The following is a 20,641-nucleotide window of genomic DNA, read 5'->3' on the forward strand; positions in this document are numbered from 1 at the left end:
GCCAGGTGAGCTGCATCCTCACCTTCACTTTCTCTTGAGTCCATGAAGTAACAACTGACTTCCAAGTGACAAAGAAAACCAGAACAAGTATGACTGGCAAGAACAAGAACATTGTAGGAATAAGGAAACTTGATGCCAATGGCAGGAGGAGCTTGAACTCTGCAGAAGAAGAAATAAGGGGAGTTGGTTCAAGCAGGACCCTGCAAGTAGTGAGGTCTTTTCTGCTGGTCAGGAGCTGGAGCCAAGCTACGGTCTGAGTGCACGTGTGCTGGTAACAGAGGAGGTCTGTGCAGGAGCCAACTGTGTCTTAAAGCATACACAGGAATTAACAACAGCACAAAAATACTTGTGAGTTCTCCTTTCCTTCTCCAAGGACGACATTTTTGGCTCTCCTTGTTTAAGTCACACATAACCTAAATTCCTCCCTTTTCTCTTACCTTATTCATCCCAGATGAGGTTGGGATCTTGGGTCGTTCTTTACAGTTGTTCTCCAGCACTGAAGGGAAACACTTTTGAAGTGGAAAAGAAGGAAGCAGTGCAGAGGATGGAGCTGAGGTAGTGTGGGCAGGAGCTCCCACAGGCTCCAGCTGCACCAGCACTTGTGTTCACCTTCCCAGTGAGTGGCCATGGGGCTGATCAGTGACAGCGACCTATTGCTGAATTGGTCTCTACTGTCTTCTTTTGGTCCACCAGCAAGAGCAAAAGCAGGGACAGCTCTGGAGAGACAGCAGGGGAATATTTTCTGGTTTAATGCATGATACACAGTGCCTATCACAGCATCATAGAATTGTTGTGGCTGGAAAAGTCCTTGAAGCTGCTGCAGTCCCAGCCCTCCCTTCATCCTGCCCAGCCCACCACGGCTTTGGACTCCCACAGCTCCCTGGGCAGCCTGGCACAGGGGCTGACACCCCTCTCAGGGAAACAGTTCTGCCTCAGCTCCAATTTCAACCTCCCCTGGGGCAACCATCCAATGCTCATGGCTTCCACAAGTGTATCAGACCACTCCCTTGCACAGGAAGGCACATGTTTGACTGTCTCTGCCTGAATTTAGCTCCTGCCATTTCAGCACATGGGTTTTGGTGGCTGCATTAACTTCCCAGCATGAAGAGCTCATTTCCCCTGCTTTCTCCTGCTGAACTCCCAATGGCTTCTGTCTTCTCCTCCAGAGCTTGCTCCTCAGTGTAAGGACAGGGGAGTGAGCAGAAACCCGTTACATCCAACCTACAGCAGCCTCAGCATCACAAAATGAATTCAAAACATGAAGCCTTGGGGAGGCAGAAGCCTGGACAGGTAGAGCAGCAGAAGGCTGAGAGGCAACGGTGACACAAAGCAGAGGGAGTTTGAGCCTTTCTGGTGCCGGGCTGCACTGAGAACGGAATCGGCTGATGGACAAGGAAGCAGCATGTTTGCTGGGCCATGTGCTTGGGGAGCAGAAGAGAAAGCCTCGCTCAGCCAAGCAAAACTGCAGCACCTTGACACATCTCTTCTATCCACCGCGTTTCATGAGTCTAATTAAGTGCAGAAGCAGAAATGATGGAGTACAACCGAGGGCTTGGAGGCTGGCTGTCCACAAAAGCTTCCTCAGAGCCGGATTGTTCAGATGGAGGAATGATCTCATGAGCAGATGGGAGAGAGGCTTTGCTTGTTCCACAGAAATCTGGGCTAGAGCAGACATGAGAAAATGCAGCACAGAAAACTATTGTGCCCGAATGTGAGAAAGGAGCCAGCAGCCAAGGGAGCGGAGGTGGTGGGGGGTGTCTGCTCCCCCGCAGCAGCCACGGCCATGGGCTGGCAGCATAGCCCACAGCTCTCAGCGTGGCTGTGAGCCTGGCATGTGCATTTGGAGAGGGATCTCCCCTGGGCACCGTGTCCACTCCGTGATGAGCGCTGGCAGAGGAGAGCGTCAGAGGTGCCACGTCCTGAGCCACAGGACACAGGCGCGGGAGGCTCGGGGATGCTGCTGCGCACACAGACAGGGAACAGCACGTTTGTAGACAGCAAAAGTGGGTTTTTTTCCTTCTCTTAAATAAAGTTAATTATTTATTCATGCACAAAACACAGGTTATTGTTTGCTAAACAAATCTGTGCACCAGTCTGTGTGCATCTTCCCGCACGTGCCAAACGAACTGCTTCAAACCAAATCGTGTCTCAGTCAGTTCACAACTCGCATCTGCACCGGGTCGGGCTCCGGCTCGGGCCCTCAGAGGGTCAGATCCCATCCTGAGGGGTTAGAGGCCAGAAGAACTGATCAGGGAAGGAACACACTCGTGTCCCAGACCTGGAGACAAGCAAGGACCTGCCAGCCACTGTGTCACAGCCACCATCACCCTGCAATGCCCCGGAGCCTGCACACAGCAGCAGCACCGGGGCAGAGCCTCTGCAGGGAGAGCTCTGACCTGCCCAGAGATGTGACCTGCCCACAGCTCTGTCCTTCCCACTCATCAGAGCCACGGAACCATTTCAGAAGCAGACTCAGGAACGCCAGTATGAAGAGACTGCAGGAGCCCAAGCATAAAACTAAAGCCTCACAGGGTTTTGTTATCACAACACCACACTGTTAAATGTCCTAAGCAATCTTTTTTTAAGGAAAACAAGTCTTTAGAAACAGAGGTGACCTCAGAAGTGATAAGTGAAGAGGTGCACCTGAAAGTCTGTTATCAGCTATTTGTGCCTGGCTCTGCCTCAGATTTCTCATTTCGATGTGACGGCAGCTGAAAATTGGATAGATACTGACTTCACCTCAAACAAGACTTTCTCTTTTTGTCTTCAAGGGCAAGTTAAGTGCTTTACCCTCTGAGGTCGTAGGGAATCGCAGGATGGTAGAAAAGGAGTGTTCTGGAGAGGGACTCACTGTGCTGCTCTGCAGCATGTTTTGATAATTAAACGACACAGTAAAGTGAGTGTGAGGGAGGCTGGAAAAACACAAGTTCCAGGAGCCTCATTTGTTCTTAACATCAGGCGTTGATGGAGTTTTCCCTGCAATTAAAAAGCAGGTTTAATTTCCAGCACTGGTGACCATATCCAATGAATGTTCTGTCACCAGCACTGCCTCCAGCCCTTCCCCACAGCCACAGACCACCAGCCCAGCGAGGACCAGCTCCTGGGACAAGCCAGCGAGGCCATCTCTGGCACCATCAAAGGCTTGTCCTCAGCAGACACATGCCAGGAAAGGCAAGGGAGGAAAAGGGTAGAGAGTCACCAAGGTCTCAGCCCCAGGAGTCATCTCCTCCATCCAAGGTAGCACAAGTCAGTGAGGAATGAAGTGGGGCCCGTTCCCTCCCCACTGCAGAAGGGAGTGGAGGGATGCTGGGACAAGGGGAGAGGCAGCTAGAGAAGTGGAAAAGCATCCAAAGAGGCAAAGGGCTGCTGGAGATGAGACTTCCCAATGGCTGAGACCCCGCAGCGTTAGCTGGGTCCCAGAGTGGTGTTTCCATTCCCAGGGGAAGCCCTTGAGGCTGGTGTGCTGTGACATTCTTATCAGGCTCATCTTATTTTAGAAGCAGTTCTCAATAAAAATGGACAGAGGCATGAATGTCCTTCTGACTGCTACAGCAGAGCTCTGCACCACAGCCAGTTAGAACGTGGAAATAACCCTTAGCAACCGTTCACTGCAGCCCTGTGTGGGGCTGGTGTGTGCCCACGGCTTCTGGCAGGTCCAGCACGTGTCACAGCAACCTGTGTGTGAGCAAACTGATCTGTTCACCTGTAGTATATCTGCCTGCAGAAACCTGGCAAACCCAACTGTCTCGCCAAGTCAGCCTGACAACAGTAAATCCAGCTGAGCTCTCTGAATTAACAGTTTAATTCTTTAGGAAACAGTGCAATAAATACTTCAAAGAGTTCCTAAACACAAGCATCTTTTACTTCGACTCACATAAGCAATATGATAATTCAGATTAAATCATGCAGACACCCATGCACATTCATCTTTCTTATTTCTGCTTTGCAAACCCTTTGCACATGAGCAGTGTTCTCTAGACCAGTATCCCAAGCCTACTCACGGTTGTTTTCTCTGCAGCACTGAGCTCTGACTTCTCTAGGACAAGCTACCTCCTCATTTTCTGACTGCTCTTGGGGAACTGGGATCTCTGTGCTGCAGCTGGAGCCAGTCACTCCCTGTCAGCTCTTGCACTCGCACCCCAGCACTGGGCTCAGCACCCTCAGTCCCTGGCAGAAGGTTCAGTTTGCCTCTGACTCCAGGAAAAGTGACAATCACAAATGCCAAATGGAAGTTCAGTCTGTCAGGACACGGAGGGAGAGGCTCTGACATCAGGCAGAGCTGGTAGGGATGAGTATTCTGCTCTAACTGTTGCATTGCCTGAAAGCAAGTGCAGGTGACAACCTGGGAAGCCCTTAGAGACTCCCTTAGCCTCAGAGCTGGAATGCTCTCCCTGCATGAACGCACTTCTCACAGGCACCCAGGAACAGGCTCCAGTTCTGGGACCCTGAGCCTCCCATCCAGCTCTAACACCTGCCTGGCACCTTCCTGGCTGCTCACAGAAGGTCCATGGTCACCACATCCTCCTCATCTGCAGCCCTGGGATGGGAACAGGGAGAAAGCCTCATGCAGAGAGGAACAGTCTTTCCCCAGAAACCTGTTTGCTTTTCAAACTCTGGTTACCACAGCAACACAACACAACTACTTAGCTGAAATCTTTTTCTCCCCCTATCTCAGCCACAGCTCTGTACTAAGAGTGCAGATTCTGAACCAACACATTTGTTCAGTCAATGTTTTGGTCTGTTTGTTCCTGTAAACACACCCCAAACACCACATGCGAGGCTCAGGCGCACGAAGTGGGAGAGCTGAGCGTGAGAGCCTCGTCCTGTGCTGACAGGAACGGGGACACTTCCCCTGGGAGCAGTGCAGGTGCAGATGTGCGAGGCCACGGGCTCCCAGGCCTTCCACAGGCAGAGGAACCGCGCCAAGACAGGGTCCCAAGCACACCCCTGAAGCCTTGGGCTGGGTCCAGAGGGAAGGGATCTCACCTGCAGCATCACTACACTGCTGCAGAGCCGAAGCACACGCCTGCCACTGGCAGTCTCTGGGGAGACAGGAACACGTGGAGCCTGCAGCCACCCCTGGATGGATGGACACCCACACATCCTGCCCAGGGCACAGCCGGGGTACTGAGCAGCAGCCAACACCTCCCCAATTCCCCAGGAAACCTCAGCCAAACCACCAACTGGGACATGACCTCGCTTCCCACACTACCCAGCAGGTGACACAGGAGGGAAAACAGAGCACTGCAAGACCTGACACTGCAGCACTCACCTTAATGCCATCACCTCCAGCAGAGCAGCTCCTCTCCTCGCAGCAGAGTCAGCAGAACCCTCTCAGTATGTGCTGAGAGTCCCTCCACGGCAGTGCCTGCAACGCTGCCCTGCTCACAGCAGAGACTGAGATGCCTCCTGGCACTTAAGAAATGTTTCCCAAACAGCCACTGGAGGTAGAAAAAGTGTCAGCTCAGCTCCACCACTCTCTGTGGGACTGGTTTCAAACCAGACCGAAGGCTCCCTGGTCCCGCTGCACTTTAGAACGTGTTGTCTGTTTCTTCTGGTACTTCGGTGGGATTTTTCCCCCTTTAATGCCAAGAGCTGACACATTACTGGTAAAAGGGAGAGTTCACAGCATAAACTTCAGTGCATTAATTATTGAGGGATATAATCCAAATTTATTTAATGAATTAATAATAAGTCATGGGGGTATTTTAATAATGAAAAACTTCTAGTTGTGTTTCAATAATTATGGCTGGCTTTCATAATCACACTGCTGCAGCGAAAACAAAATCAACATCAATTAGGTGGCAGCAAGTCTGTCCCAGGAGTGCCCTGTGCAGCTCTATCTAGATCAGGTTTAAAGGGACACCATGAAAATCAATGTTGGTTTAAACTTCCAGTAGACAGCTACTTCACTGATGGAAGAAGTTTGGGCTTCCCTACGTACAGCTGCTTCAGGACATGAGGAGCAGCTCTTCTTGGAAGGATCTGGGAAGCAGACTCAGGCCTTACAGGATCTCTCCCAGGCAGGGTCAGTCTGTCTTCCCTGCACCACAGCCTTGGCACCAGGTCCCTGCAGGCACCCAAGCAGGATCCACCCTCCTCTGCTCTCGTCCACCGGCACTCTGAGTGCTCCCACCCCAGGAGGACTCTCCCCTGCACAGATTCCCTTCTCCCCATTCCCTCCAGAAGAGCACAGTTGCAGTTTGCTTAATTTTAAGCTTTCAGAGGTTTTGTTTGCCAGGTTTCTCTTCTACAAGCAGGAGGATTTAAACTTTCCTTTTAAAGAAAGCTTACTGCATCTCACAGCCACTGACTGCAGGAGCTGAAGGGGATAACTCTGCCAGGGCTGTTCCCCTCTGGCTGGTGAGTGCTGAGGTGCTGGAGGGAGTGAGTCAAAGACAGACCACGCTGCTTCTTCCCACACTATTGTTGTTTGTTTAGAGATAACACTCACAGAGTATTTTTCCAGAAGGGCAAAGTGTTTGCACCTCTCTCCCATTCCCAGGAACCTTTATCCCACCCTCCAGCTCAGCTGCTGAACTCAGAAAGCAGCTGAGTTTTCCTTAACCTTTTTCATCTCAAGAAAGTGTTTGGAACTGGAGAGAGCTCCCAATCCAGTTTGTTGAGTCAAGTTGTCACAACCAGCAGCTGGGATCCATCCCAAAGGCTGCTGAGCACCACAGCTGGGCTGGAGGAAAAGCACAGCCTTTCCTTCAGCTGCTCCAGCAGCCCCAGCACCTGAGCACCACCAAGGAGCCCAGATCCTCAGCTGGGGTCAGTGACACCCGCCTCACATCCCCAGCTGCCCTTCAAGGCACCCAGCAGGTCCCACCCCGAGAAGCCCAGCTGTGGGATGGAGGTTGGGGTCCTGGCACAGTCACAGCGGGGGGACTTGGGACAGACAAAGCAAATCAAGCTGAAAAGGATATCAGGAAAGAAAGGGTTGGGCTCACTGCTTTGGGCATTTGTTTTTCTGGTTTCTAAGTGTCTGTTGTTAGAAGAGCCTTTTCTGCTTCACTTGCCTTGTCTCTGCTGCAAGATGAGTTGAGGTTCGTGGTTCCCTACTGAAGGGCAGCCCACTCCTGCCTGCCTTCCCCTTACACCAGGCTGAGGAGGCACCCGAGCTCCCCTCTTCATGGGGAGAAAGCTCCCCCACCAGCTGCCAGTCCTGGCTGTGGCACTCATGTCTTTAAACATATACCTGCTAGATACCTGTCTGCTCCTGCTGAGGGTGTTTAAGAACATCCCCCTCCCCACAACACACTGCAGCCAGGAGGCTCCAGGCAGTGCTTTCTGTGACCTGGAGGGCTCACACAGAAATAGCCCAGCAGCAGAGTAACAGAAGGCTGCCCAAAATAGGAAGGGACAGAGATTTTCAACATCAAAGATTAAGAGCCTTAAAACAGAGAAGGGAAAATGCAAGTAAAACATTAGGGCAAAGCATTCATGAGCAAGAGGTCAGTCAGGCAATAGAATAACTTACCCAGAGAGATGTCGTCACCGGAGGCTCGAGCACAAACGAGACTTGACACTTGGAGACACAGGGAGCAGGAGCTCCAGCACTGGTGTGAAAAACGGGTCTGTGCCTGAGGAAATCTGCAGGCAGTGACAGGGAAGCACTGGGTGCTGCTGCTCTCCCCGACAGTTCTGCCCTGCTTCAGCAGTGCTGCAGCTGGCACTCAGGTCGGGAAAGTTACAGATATGGCTCTATGCAAACAAATAACAACTGCCTGTGAGAGCCCATGCCCTGCATCACAATGGGATAGGATGCACTGTGCTTCGTGGCAGAGATCACTACTGAACAAACCCCTGTAACCTCGCCCTTCAAACCACAGCACAGGTCACCCTCGCTCTGCAGCTACGGCAGCAGCCAGGAACTCCTGGCAGTAGGGAGGTTTGATTGCAATCCTGTGAGAAAATGGAGGCCACATCAACCTAAGCCAGCCTGAACGTGGTGTTTGCTTTACCACAGCTTTTGCAATTACATGCAGCATCCAAAATGTTCACACTCAAGAATGCATACTTTTACAAGCAAAAATAATGGCTGGTTAAGTAAGAATGGGCTTCAGTTCCTGCTTCACTATGAGCTGCTTTGAGCTCCTAACTCAAACCACACAGACTATCCTCTAAATCACCCAGTATTCTAGATCCTTAATTAAGACCAAGTCCCATAAGAAGATCTGATGCAAGAACACATCACATAGAGATACTACACAGCTACACATCCACAAATGCTTATTCAGCCACTGACAGAGCTGTGAGAGGAAACCCTCAGCTGTGGTGGCCTCTGACACGCACCAAATCCAGGGACTTTCAGCACCTGTAGGCAGCCCAGAAAGTGAGCAAACAATTCTGCATCATGTGCAGAGCTCTCTGTCTGCCCAGCCACATGCAAGAGCCTGTAAGCACTCAGAGGGTATAAGATATTCATCAATAAACCCTGTCAACAGGGAGGAACCCACAAAGGGAGCAAAGAGCAGCAGTGGCATGCCAAAGGCCCCCTCACCACAGGAAGGGCAGGAGGTGGCCCCAGGCTGGTAAGCCCTGTGTGCTGCTTCACAGCTCAACACCCTTCCCACAGGCACCGAGGCCACTTGGGCAGCTGGACAGTGGCAATGGAGAAACCCTGCAAAACCATTCCTTGCTGAAATGCCTCCAGCCAGCTGGATGTGTGCTGTCTGCCACAGCAGACTCACACCAGATCAGCTCTGCTGCCAGAACTTCCCGAGATGACATCAGCCAAGTTTGCTGCCAGAGAAACAGGGTCCTGGCTCCACAAGCACCACGGCTGCCTGGGCCCAGCAGCCCCAGCCTTGCAGCCCTTCAGCCTGAGCCATTTCAGCAGCAGAGACACGCTACTAATGGCACTGTAAATCACACACAGCACTCCTGGTTTTATGTTGCCCTGCAGGTACTAGAGAGTATGAGCATCTCTGCTGACACCAGGAGAACGATATGCAAAACAAGAGTTGGTTCCCTCAGATTCCTGGAGGCAGAGGCAGCACAGACCCCAGGCAGAGCTGGGGAAAGCCTGACGACTGAGCACAGCCTGGGCTGCCCCGTTGAGCCTGACAACACGTGTCTCAGTGCATCCTGCCTCCATGTGCAGCTACACCCTATTTTCCCCCCTTCATGTAGCCCAGCGTCTCCATTCTGCCTTGCCACAATTGGTTGTCCTTAAATAGACTGAAGGGCTGTTCAGAGGGTCAATCCATTTCATCAAGTCATTCAGCTTGACCTTTAGCAACACGCAGCAGTGCAATTTATACTGCAAGTTGAGTGCCACTGAGCATTGCTCTCATCCAGCTCCCAGCTGGGAGAAAGCAAGGGAAGACAGGAGCCTGCAGCAGATTGTTCTGCCTGTGGATGGGCAGCGGGTCCTTCCCACAGCCCCAGCACTGAAGTGCCCACAGCATCGTGGGATTGCTCCCATGAGAGGCAGCTCCCCAGAGCAGCTCTTAGCCTGGGGTTGCTGAGTCCTGCAGGCTTTGGCACTCAGTGCTGAGGCTCAGAGCCAGCCGTTCTGCTCATGCAGAAGCATCAGCCTCTGGTCGGAGCTCCCACTGCTGCAGGGATCAGGACATGGGAAACACAGCACAGCCCCAAGCTCACTGCGTATCAGTGGCCCCCAGCTCCCACCAACCCTCACACACACTGCTCAAAGCAGGGGACATAATTGCTCCTCTGAGAGGAAAGTCTTTGCACGGGAAGCAGAATTCCAGTGGGCCACAGGGACCAGTCCTTTGTTGTGAGAGTGGTCCACGACTGAAGCAAAGGCTATGGAATCTCCATCCCTGCAAATATTCATCTGGAACAGGACCAGAAGAGCCTGCTCTAGCTGTTGGATTTAACTTCAAAGCCAATGCTCTGTGGGGGGAGTGGGACAGTGCATCTCAGCCTGGGATAAGGGATGCCATCTGCAAGCAGCCAGACTCTACTGGCAGTGGGTCCTGCAAAGCCACCAGCTTTCCTCCTCCTTCACCATCAAACTGGAAGGGGTCCTTGTATAGATAATTGATGCATTTTTAACTTGCAAATGTGACACAAACTTCCCTCAGGAACATCTAATTCACATTTTAAGTAACAAAAGGGCTCAAATCCCTTTCTTGCCTACTTAGTCATGCTGCATTTAGTATAAGCGAGATGAAATGCTAAGCTCAGGGAAGATCAGAGAGAAATTGTATGATTTCCACATTATAGGATAATTCCATGGCTGACTTACCCAAATGTGTGAGATGAGACACCACACTCAGTGTTCACTGTGCAGAGCTGAACTCTGGATCTGAGTCAAAGGAGAAGGGAGCAAGAGCAGGATGAGCAGGAAAATAACAGATGGGGTCTTGGAGCATCGAGGCACAAATGAGAGCCGTGGAAGGCACCGAGAGGCTGGAGCCTGTCTGCAGCACCAGCAGAGCGATGCTTTGTACAGGGAGAACGCCTTTGGAGGGACAGGAGGGGACAGTGACCAGGACCCAGGTGAGGATGTGTCTGAGGGGAGCTCCCACGTGCACAGTGCCCTCACGAGCCCTGGCAGCCCACATGAGCTCTGCTCCCCTCACCCTCACAGTTGGGAGGGGGTCCCCAGCTCTGAGATCACCCACAGCCATGCACACAAGGACCTGCAGAGTCAGGCAGGGCAGATGCCAGCTCCAGTCCCTGCCACCATTTCTGTGTGTAACAAGGTCTCTACTTTTAAAGCATGTCTTTTCCCCTGCACTGAGGCAGGTGCTGCCAACACCCCATTCCTGCCCTTCACTGCTTCCTAATCAGCCACTCAAGGACCTTACCTGCCACGTGAGGTGTGGATACTGCTTTTCCATCCTACTCTTTCCATTTTCTTTTGCCAATCAAACTGAGTTTTATCTCGAATCGGAGCATCTTTCCCAACAGAAGGCTCCAATGCTTCATTTTGACAAAACTGAAACCAAGCCTTTGTTTTGCCAAAAATATCCCCTTCACTTTTTATTTTGTCCCACTAGTCACCAGATTCAATCCAAATTAACAAATATTGTCACTCATCCCAGAGCTACACTCTTTGGAAGGCAAGCTATTTGTTAACAAACCCTGTCCCTGCTCTTGCCAGTCAGCCCCACACACCAGGGAGGGAGCAGGAGCCTCGCACAGCCCCAGCCCTGTGCTCACCCCCCTCCCAGAGCACAGCTCTGCCTGTTCTCCTGCACAGCAAGAGCCCCAGCAAGCTCTCTCTGCCCTTCCACCTCTCTGAATCCCTTGCTGCTCCCGAACTCACTGCTATTTATCTTACCACGCAGTCACTGGTGAGTGTGTATTTACTGCAGCTGCATCTCCCCTCACTCCCAGCTGCAGCCCCCACCTGCCAGAGCTGCCTCTCTGGGCCATGGTGACCCTGGAACAAAGCCCATGGGAAGAGGGCTCGTTCCTATGGAGAAGCAGCTCCTGGGTAGGGAACAGTGTCCATGGCACTGGCCATCAGCCTCTGCACAAGTGACACTCACAGCCACTTATCCTGTAGCCCAGCTCATTTTCATTATCAACTTGGAAGTCATCCAGCAAAGCATAAAAAGTCGACCCATTCCAGTTGTTTAGGTATATCATTGCCCTGGTAATTGAGTTTGATGGGAATTTCAAGAGGACTTTATAACATTATCCTTAAGTGCTGTTACATTTAACTCTTCTTCATTCTGTGTGTCGCTGATGGCAGAGGAGGGCCAGGAGGGAGACCTCCCTCCATCCTCAGACTTGGAATGGCAGATAGTGTCTAGGGTGATGAGTCCTTACTGAGCCACATCTCTCTCCCTGAGTGCCAACCCCCATTTAAAGAGCATTGCTGTGGGCATTAACTCGTGCCAAGCTACAGCAACACCGCACCGTCGGCGTCTGCTGCAGAGGAGCCTGTGCACGAAGATTCCCACTAGTGCAGACACCAAGAGCAGCCTCTGCAGCCAGAGGATGTGACAAACACATTCTTCTACCTCACTCCAAATCCTTTCACCTTCAGGAAGAATTCACCCTGTAATGACATTCAGATCAGTGCTGAGTGCCCCTGCTGTAACCAGAGAGCCCAGATCCTTATCTGCGGGAGCCCCGTGGGAAGCAGCAGCATAAAGGGGCTTTGTCAGGGTGGGCTGGTTCCCACAGCCCCAGCACAGCCCCCACACCTCCAGGGCTTCGGGGTCCAGCTCTGGGTGTGGGACACGCTCCACAGGGAGCGGCCCAGAGCTTCCCACGAACAGGGCTGAGGGTCTGTGATACAGAGTCTGTGCTGCTGCTGCTGTTGTTTCAGCTCTGAAGGTGCAATAAAAACATGGAGCCACAAAACCATAAAGGCCATTTCTGGCTGGGGGTTTCCTCCATGCCAGTGCTGAGGCAAGGGCTGGCACACAGCAGCTCGGGCACCCTGGGACAAAGCCAGGCCTGTGGCAGGCAGCTGCAGACACTGACCCGGGGCTGGCCTTGGCTCACCAGCCCCTCACTCACATGGCGTGTTTCAGCTCGGTGCGATGCAGCTTCACACCCTCCCGGCCATGGGGCACTGGGGGTTGGTTGGTGACGTGCACCAGTGTGCAGCCCACGTCACCCCCACGCCAGGCACCAGCCGAGGGGCTGTGGGCACATCCTGCCCCGCGTCCCTCCGTCTCCCTTGGTGCTGGGCCCGGGAGCAGCGCCGGAGTGATGATATTTGCCGTGACGTCTGCTCTCCGTCCACACCAGCTCCCAGGCGCTGGAGGAACAGACACTTCTCCTCTCCCATCAGGAGCGATGGCAGAGGCACACGTAATCCTCACTGGCACCAGATTCTCCGTTTCTCGTTTGAATGATGCTGCCACAAACATTTACTGTCACAAAAGGGGTTATTCAAACACAAGCAATTAGGCAACTATATTAGCATATTTTTCATTGTAATACCACAACAAAGGGTATATTCCTCCCAGTGAATGTATTTATAGGCTTTCGGAGCTAATATTTGTTTAAATGATTAATATGTTTTTCAAACACATATGACAAGTGTGGCAGAAATATTTTTATCTGTGCAAACAATGTTCTGAAAGGCAAGAGCTCACGAGCTTCCAGGAGGGCTGTTCTCCAGGTCCAGCAGAGTTTTTCAAGACATACAAATCAGATTTGTATCATAACGAATTCCAAGAGCAGGGCTTTGTGCAAGGAACGTTTGGAAACAAAGTGGGGCCGCGAGACTCCAGCCCAGGCCTTCCCGTTCCCAAAGAGCTCCTGGATCATCTCTGCACTCAGACAGCTCTCCTCATTCAAAGGGCATATAATGCTCTTACTTTGATAAGAGAATCCCAGTGCACTGATGGTAAAAAGCAAGGCTCGGGGCAGTCCTGCGTGTCACAGCTTTCCAACCAACACTTGACATTTCCTGAGCACCCTGCACACAAAGGGACGTTCTGCTGTGTGGTTGGTAGTAGCTGACTTCCCACACCCACATTCCTTCTGCTGCTCCTTGCCTTGGGTAAGCGCATCCCTGGGGTCTGACTGACCCATAAACTCCCTCCCTCTGCCTTTGCTTGGAAAGCAAGAGCAAAAGCAAAGGCTGCTGCTGGAGGGAGCAGAGCTCGGGGATGCGGTGCTGAGCCCCTGAGAGCCTGGAGCAGAGCCAGAGCTGGAGCACTCACTACCCCTCCAGTGCCTTGCCTGGGCCAGGGCTGATGGCTCTGACCAACCTGCCCTTCTGCCACTGGTCTTGCTCCCCTAATTAGTTTATGTTAAAATTGGTCAGCCCCTGCTCCCTGCTTTTAGGCGAGAAGGGGCAGAGCCAGAGCAGGGCTTCTGCTTGTTTCATACCCCTCACAACACTTTGGAAAAGCTGTGAATAAGCCTCTTAACTCAAGTGGGTCCCACGGGCAGCTCCCTGCCAGGGCTGTTTGCTGCCTTGCACGTCCGTCCCATCACCTCACATCCCACCTCTCTGAAGCACGCTGGCTGTGGGGACAGGACAGCTACAGCACACCTGGATGGGACAGCAGCCTCCTGTACCTGCAGTGTCTTTCCAAACATTAAAACCCATGTGCTTTTTCCCATTGACAGTCCCTGCATCCTCAGCAGCTTTCTAGAGCCAGAGGAATAAAGCTGACATTAGCAGAAGGGTACAATGTCTATGATCAATACCACGAGTGAAATCTCAGCTTGTGATTTTTCCACCAGTTCTCATCACCTCCCTTCTTCGCTTTTAAATGACAACTGTGGTGTTATTTACATTGTGCTCAGCTGCACGAGGGAGTGGAGTCTACAGAGGGATAAATCACCACCACCCTGGGAACCAGACGGCATCAGCCACTGCAGACACCGGGCTGAGGGGCTGCAGCCCGACGGCTCTGCTGGGGAATGGTGAATGTGAGCTGTACCCAGGCAGAGCTGGGCCCTGTAGCAGGACACAACCCTCTGCAGGGTGCAGTGGGGTGGCTGGCAGAGCTCTGTTGTGTGCTCAAAGCAAACCAGGCCCGTGACACACGTTGTCTCTGCTTTGAGCCACAGCGCCAGAGCTCAGGCCCCCACCTCCCTCGAGACTCTTCTGATACTCTGTGCCAGAGCAACACTGAGTTGCTCTCACATCCAGCCACATGTGGCCTCTGGTCCTTTGGAGTCTCCCAGCCCCAGCAACATCTTGACCCCTGCATCAAGGGCTGACAGGACTCAGCAGCGTTGCCTCGTCCTCCCCAGGGCTGCCCCACACAGTCCCAGCCATGCAGCCAGCAGGGCTGGTGTCCCTGCAACTCAGAGAGGAGCTCAAAGGGCTTTTCAGACAGGATCCTTCTCGTGGCATCCTCTGAAACCCACCTCGATGCCCATGGTGTCAGAAATGCCCCTGGCAGTGGGCAGGTCACAGCAGGAGACAGCAACGTGTCTGGCTCTAGAGAAAAGGAAACTCTTGGAACCCAAGAGAGGCTCCTGCCCCTGCCTGTGCCCACTGCAGCCCCTTGTCTCCCTGCAGCTCAGCCCTCTCAGCTTCCAACACTGCAGCACTTCCCTTGCAAAGAACAACCGCAAAGGCTGATGAAACCCTTACAACAGCTGACACCTTGCAGCCACGCTGGACATGTGGCTTTCCACCATTTCTGCTATCTGCAGCAAGAGTAAACTCACAAATTCATGACCCTGGGTTCTTTTGAAAATTCTCCAAATAGAGACTTAGAAATGCATGGCTTTGCTCAAGATCACCCTGTTTGTGTTGGTATGAGGCCAGAATCCGTGAAAAATAGCATGTATGCCAAAAAAATCAATTTTATATCATAAATACGGATCATTTGGATGTTACTTGCCAAAAACAATGCAAACATATACATCCTTCACGATTCTTATCAGAACACAGCTGAGTCTTTAATACACTCTACTGACAAGCTACTAAAAGGCAAGAACATGCTGCTCAATGGTTAAAGTTTCCTCATTTCCATCCACTACCACGGCTTTCAACAGCCAAAGCTGTGAAATTCAGGCTAATGCAAAAAGTAATAAACCAAAACCCAGAGACTCATTCTAAGCAAAAACCTATTTTTAATGAAGAAACATAGGAGCTGGTAGCAAAACATGTACAGATCTGGCAGCACTAGAAATGCTTTACGTAGCTGCAGGAAAGCTTTACCCAGGAGTAGCTGGTCTGAGCTCCACATTCCCAGTCGTCTCCTGTCTCTGAGGTACACAGTGTGTCAGGGCACTCTGTAGCATCCTGTGCCATTTTCTGGAACACAAACGTTGCTGCAAATAGTTTAAACTCTCCATTACAACCTGGGTGGAATAAATAAACTATTCCATCTGCCTAATGTGACGTGCAGATCAGACCCCTGTGGGTAATACCCGCGTTTGCAAAGGTGCATATGGGATGCTCCAGCAAATTCAATAAAGGTAAAGAAGCCTGGTTGATTTTCTAAAATAACCTTTATGTTATCCTTGCTATAAATTATGTAAGAAGGTGCCATTGAGCATGTGGCAAACACCCTCACACACACACACACACACACACACACGCACACCAGAGCCCCTGACTGCGGCCCCTCTGACACCGGCACAATCCCTGTCTGCCGTCCTGTGAGGCAAAACGCTCCCGGGGCTGTGGCCCCTGCTGTGGGTTTCTGTGCCCCTGGCAGCCCCCAGCCATGGCTGCTGCTGCTGCCCCTCGAGGTGCCCCAGGATGCTGTGGGCACACGACCCAGTTCTGCTGCACCCCAACACCCTCCTCCCTGCCTCAGTGCTCCCTGAGCATCAGTCACAGGGCTCAGGCACACACACCAAACTGAGGGACTCTGGAAACAAAGGCTTCTCATTCCATTTAAAATGCCAAAATTACAATGTCTAATACTGAACAAAACCCCCCTTCAATGCATCAGTGCCTGTGGGGCCATTCCTGTGTTGGACAGAGGAGCTGGACAGGATACACCTTCAGTTCATCCCCAGAAACTCAGATAAAACACAAACATGTAACTATATTAAGCAGCACCTTTTGACTGTGCTTACAGAAAGCAGCCTCTGGTGTGGTTCAAGCCTGACAGTGCACACATACAGAGAGCAAGAGTCCCTGCTCCATCCAGAAACCTGCTGCTCACCAACATGAACCCTGTCAGGAAGGGGCCTCTCCACAAGTGCCCCGTCAGCGTTACGCAGCAATCAAAGCCAGCAGCAGTAACACAGGCCTTGGAGCTGGTCCTGCCCAACATCCAGGTCGGGACAGGCTGCCCTGGGTCTGTCCCTGTGGCAGCGGTTTCCCCAGCCCTGTGAGGTGGGGAGGCTCCAGGGTGCAGCCTGAACCAGCTCCTGACATTTCCCAGACTTCACAAGCCTGTGTTTCCTGCAGCATCTCATGCTGATTCCTCACCTGAAAAGCTGGTGATGCTCGAAGGGCCTGGCTTGGAGCCCTCTGGCCTGCAGAGGATAGTCATCCACTGAGCTGTGAGTGCTGGGGCTGTGCCTGGACCTGACATGTCCGTTCCCCACCTCTCCTGCTGCTGGTCATCCCCTGCTGCAGGCACACACACAGCAACCAGGGCCCCTCAGGTACTGATTTCCTCCAGCTTTCTGGCAGAAAAATAAATACACAAACCAGGATTATTTCTCCAGAGTAGAAAACACTGTCCTGAGAAGCTGCTTCCTCTCATTGAGAACAGCAAATGGTCTTCTCTACCACTGCCTGGCTGGGGCAGCCTGTCCCTGCACCGCTGGCTGGGGGGCAGCTCCTCTGCACAAGCAGAGCTGAAAGTGCTGCTTGAACACAGCTCTGGGTTGTCTGAGGCTTTTTTTCCCCCCTTCTCTTTTAAAGCATTGCTATTAGAGGCTGCATTGCACAGCAAAGTTTGCAAGAACCACACAGGAGCATGTAACTGCTGGTGGTGGTGCCTAATGAAGTGTGTTTGAAATATTGAAGTATGTGATAAACCATTATGTAAATTAAATTCATTGATAGCTCTGCTATGAAATCACTCTGGTAGCAGAATAGTAGATAAACATGGAGCTTAGAAGGTGTCATTTATTCATCCTTAAAATGGTTCCAAATTTCTAGTGATTCATTACCATTCAGTAGAAAACAAAGAGAACATTAGTTTCACAACTAAACTCAAATGGAAGGCTCTTGGATTCTGCAAACATCATGCCATGCTGAGACTTCAGATGTGACTCTTGCCAATCCAGGTCATTCTCTTCTCCTCTGCAGGTCCTGCCTTTTCCAGTTGCAAGGGAAAATCCTTCCCAGGGCTGACCAAGCCCAGGAGGGACTTGAGAAGTACATGTGGCAGGAGGATAAAGCACAAGACCCAAGGTTTCTGCCATTGCCCGTTGCTGGCGTTTGCTTCTTGGTGACCAGCACAGTCAGCAGCTCATGACAGGAACGGTGTTTGCTGTGCTCCCTGCACTGTCACCTCCTGCTCCACAGCTTCTCCCAGGCAGGGCCTGTGCAGTGTCAGTGCTGCTCTGCCTCTTGCTTCTAGTGCAGACACGAAGGAAGGCTGGGTCAGCCCCTTCTGCAGTGCCCATGGTGGTTTGTACACTCACCTTCTCTGGCATCGCTGAGTCGTTGTAAGGAATTGCTGGTAAAGATGTTCCTGTGGAGCATCAGCTGCAGCTCAGGGCATCCCACCGGGGCCTGAGCTGAGCCACGGGGTGCCAGTGGGACATCAGCACGGGCCCGGGAGCGGGGTGGGCAGCGGCGTCGCTGTGGCGCGGGGCGGGAGCAGGCGGGCGCGAGGGGTTAACGCTCCCGCAGCCGCCAGCCAAGCGTGCTGGGAAGGAGACAACCCGCTGCTCTGAAACTAATTTTACAGCTTAACTCCTATCAAATATCCTGGGCCCCCCTCAAAAACCCTCTTTGAGAGGAGTGCTCCTAACCCGTTGGAAAACCCGTGGCGTGTTTTGATTGGCAAGGTTTCTGCCAGACGGTGGGAGTTATAAATAAACATCTCAGCAGGGCCTGGAAAAGTCCAGCTCATTCTGCCAGCCTGAGACGGTGTGAGTGCCTCTCCACGGGGTCAGTCCCTCGCTGGAGCCCCTCCATCCCATTACATAAGCCCCAAACAGGACATTACTGCATGTGTGTGAACAACTCGTGTTACAGGAACAGCAACTCCTATTCACCGGGAAAATTGCTGTAGCTCTCAAAAGGCCCCTTTTCTCGCAGCCTTTCAGCCTGGAAAGCTGAGGGAGCTGCCATTTGCATGACCAGGGACAAAACACGGCTCAAACTCTTGCACACGTTGCTCCTCGCTGGAAGCTTTGTGCAGGAACTGGAGCTGCAGCACACACAGTCCCTGCCTGCGGCCATCCCGCTCCATTCGGGCTGCACAGCCCCGGCACGAGCCCCAGAGAAACACCCAGCCCCTGTGCCCATGGCAGCAGCCCTCCTGCCAGCCCCACAGCCCCTGGGGACAACCACCCCCAGTCAATGGCTGCCAGTGGGTCACTGTCAGCCACAGACCACGTTCCCATCAAACGGCTCCACACCTTGCAAAGTGCCCTCGGCCATCCCACACCCCTGCGGCCGTGGCCAAGCTGCGCCGGGGCCGTGCTGTGCCCAAGGAAAGCTCCTGGTGCAGACCCTGCCCTGCTGGGACCCACCTGTCGGGCACTCGCTGCGGTGAGTGGAGCCTGGCTGATGTACGGCGTGAGCAGCGCTGGCCTGGTGATCGATGGCAGCCGTAGTTCACCAAATGCCGCTGCTCCCTGATGTGTTATTGCAATACATCACTGGCGTGACGGGCAGCGGGACCACGAACCTGCAGCTGCCCTTCATCGGGGCATTTAATCCTCCAGCTCTCAACTTTTCTTCTTTCCCCTGAAAAATAAAGGCTGTTTACAGCATGTGGGCTGGGAGGTTCCCAAGTCACTCCATCAAAGGGCAGGGAAGCGGCAGCAGCACAAACCCCTCTGCACGGCGAGCGGGTCGGACCGTCTCTCTGGCTGTGACCTCTCCCCACAGTTTAAAAGCTGCCGCTGGTTTATCAATCCTGCTTTACCCTTCCTTTCTCAGAGAGGAAGGTGTGCCTCAGAGAGGATGTTTCTTTTGTAAAACAAGTTTTTCCCAGCTCCCACAACTACAGCTGATCCCATCCTGCATCACCTTCCAGGCGCAAGCAGAGGCTGTATGTGACAGCTCTGCACTGGACAGCGTGTTCGTGGCTAAAGCTGCTCTCCCACACCCCTGCAGAGGGGCAGCTAATTCGCACAGTTAATCTAAGCATCTGCTGCAGCCTCTTTGGTCCTTGTCCCCAGGACCACGTCAGCCAGACGGGTGGCAGAGCTCTTCAGAAGCCCTCGGCAGGGGAGGAAGCTCCTGTTCCCCAACAAGACCTGTTGTGACAGTTGCCACAACACAAACACCCTGAGGCAAAACTACTCTGCGGCTCCAGGGCACATGGGGTTAGGCTGTGACCACTTTAGAGAGATGCTGAAAATACATTTCCCCACCTGGATTTCAGGTTGAGCTCATGTGTTTTGTCTCACCATTAAGGGTCCCTGGCTGCCTGTGTCAGTGTGGAGCAAGCGGGAAGGGCCGGTGCCACACAGCAACAATTCAATTACTTCCTGGGGATCCTGGGCAGAGCTGCTCTCATTTTAATGCTGCAGAGCAACTCATCTCATGCTGGAATTGCAAAGCACTCACTAGTCCCGCACACACATGGCCCCTGGAGAGCCTTTTCCAATTAATAATCATTAACATTCACTGCTTCAAGAAGTAAAATGATTTCTGCATCATCAAAGAGGGATGGCTTCTTCTGCGAGTCAGGCAGCGTGTGCCAGGCGCTGGCACTGCGTCAGCCGTGCGAGGCTGCAGGGCACGTGCAGGAACAGTCTCCCCAGATGAGGTGCACAAGTGTGGGACCTACAGATGAATATTCATCTATGTAATCTCCACATGCTCTTGTGTTTATCTTTCACCTACTCGGTATCATTCCTGCAGTGAGGAATTCTGGCCAAGCAGATTATCTTGCTGTGAACACAGGGCTTTGGGAACGATCACTGCGACTGGTGTGGCAGATCTGCAAACTGCAGCTCCTCTGGTAAGAGGATTTGCTGCTCAGTATTTTTAACCACAATTAGCTCGCTTTTGTAAGAGGCAGCATGAACTGAAAGCTGGCACAAGAACCATCCCTGTATGTTCACTTTGTGGGAAAATTTTATCTTGCATCTGTTGGCACCCCAGTTTTACGGCTTCACCCAACATTAA

The 20,641-nt window shown here is 52.4% G+C and overlaps 1 protein-coding gene across 6 annotated transcripts in view; it reads right to left on the reverse strand.

Annotated features, from left to right (window-relative positions):
- Nucleotides 1-629: 629 nt before the first annotated feature.
- The window catches only part of MN1 (MN1 proto-oncogene, transcriptional regulator), a 192,690-nt gene continuing 172,678 nt past the window's right edge, over nucleotides 630-20,641 (reverse strand). The window contains exons 4-6 of one of the 6 annotated variants that reach the window (XR_009819915.1): nucleotides 19,033-19,249; nucleotides 16,805-17,004; nucleotides 630-716 (exon numbers count right to left, since the gene is read on the reverse strand). The gene's annotated coding sequence lies outside the window, so the exon portion shown is untranslated. Of the gene's footprint in view, nucleotides 717-15,510; nucleotides 15,691-16,804; nucleotides 17,005-18,009; nucleotides 18,024-18,111; nucleotides 18,201-19,032; nucleotides 19,250-20,641 lie in introns of those variants that run through there. The other 5 variants (XR_009819914.1, XR_009819912.1, XR_009819913.1 and 2 more) reach the window with 5 other exon arrangements.

This window comes from Colius striatus, chromosome 17, assembly GCF_028858725.1.
Source record: "Colius striatus isolate bColStr4 chromosome 17, bColStr4.1.hap1, whole genome shotgun sequence".
NCBI lineage: Eukaryota > Metazoa > Chordata > Aves > Coliiformes > Coliidae > Colius > Colius striatus.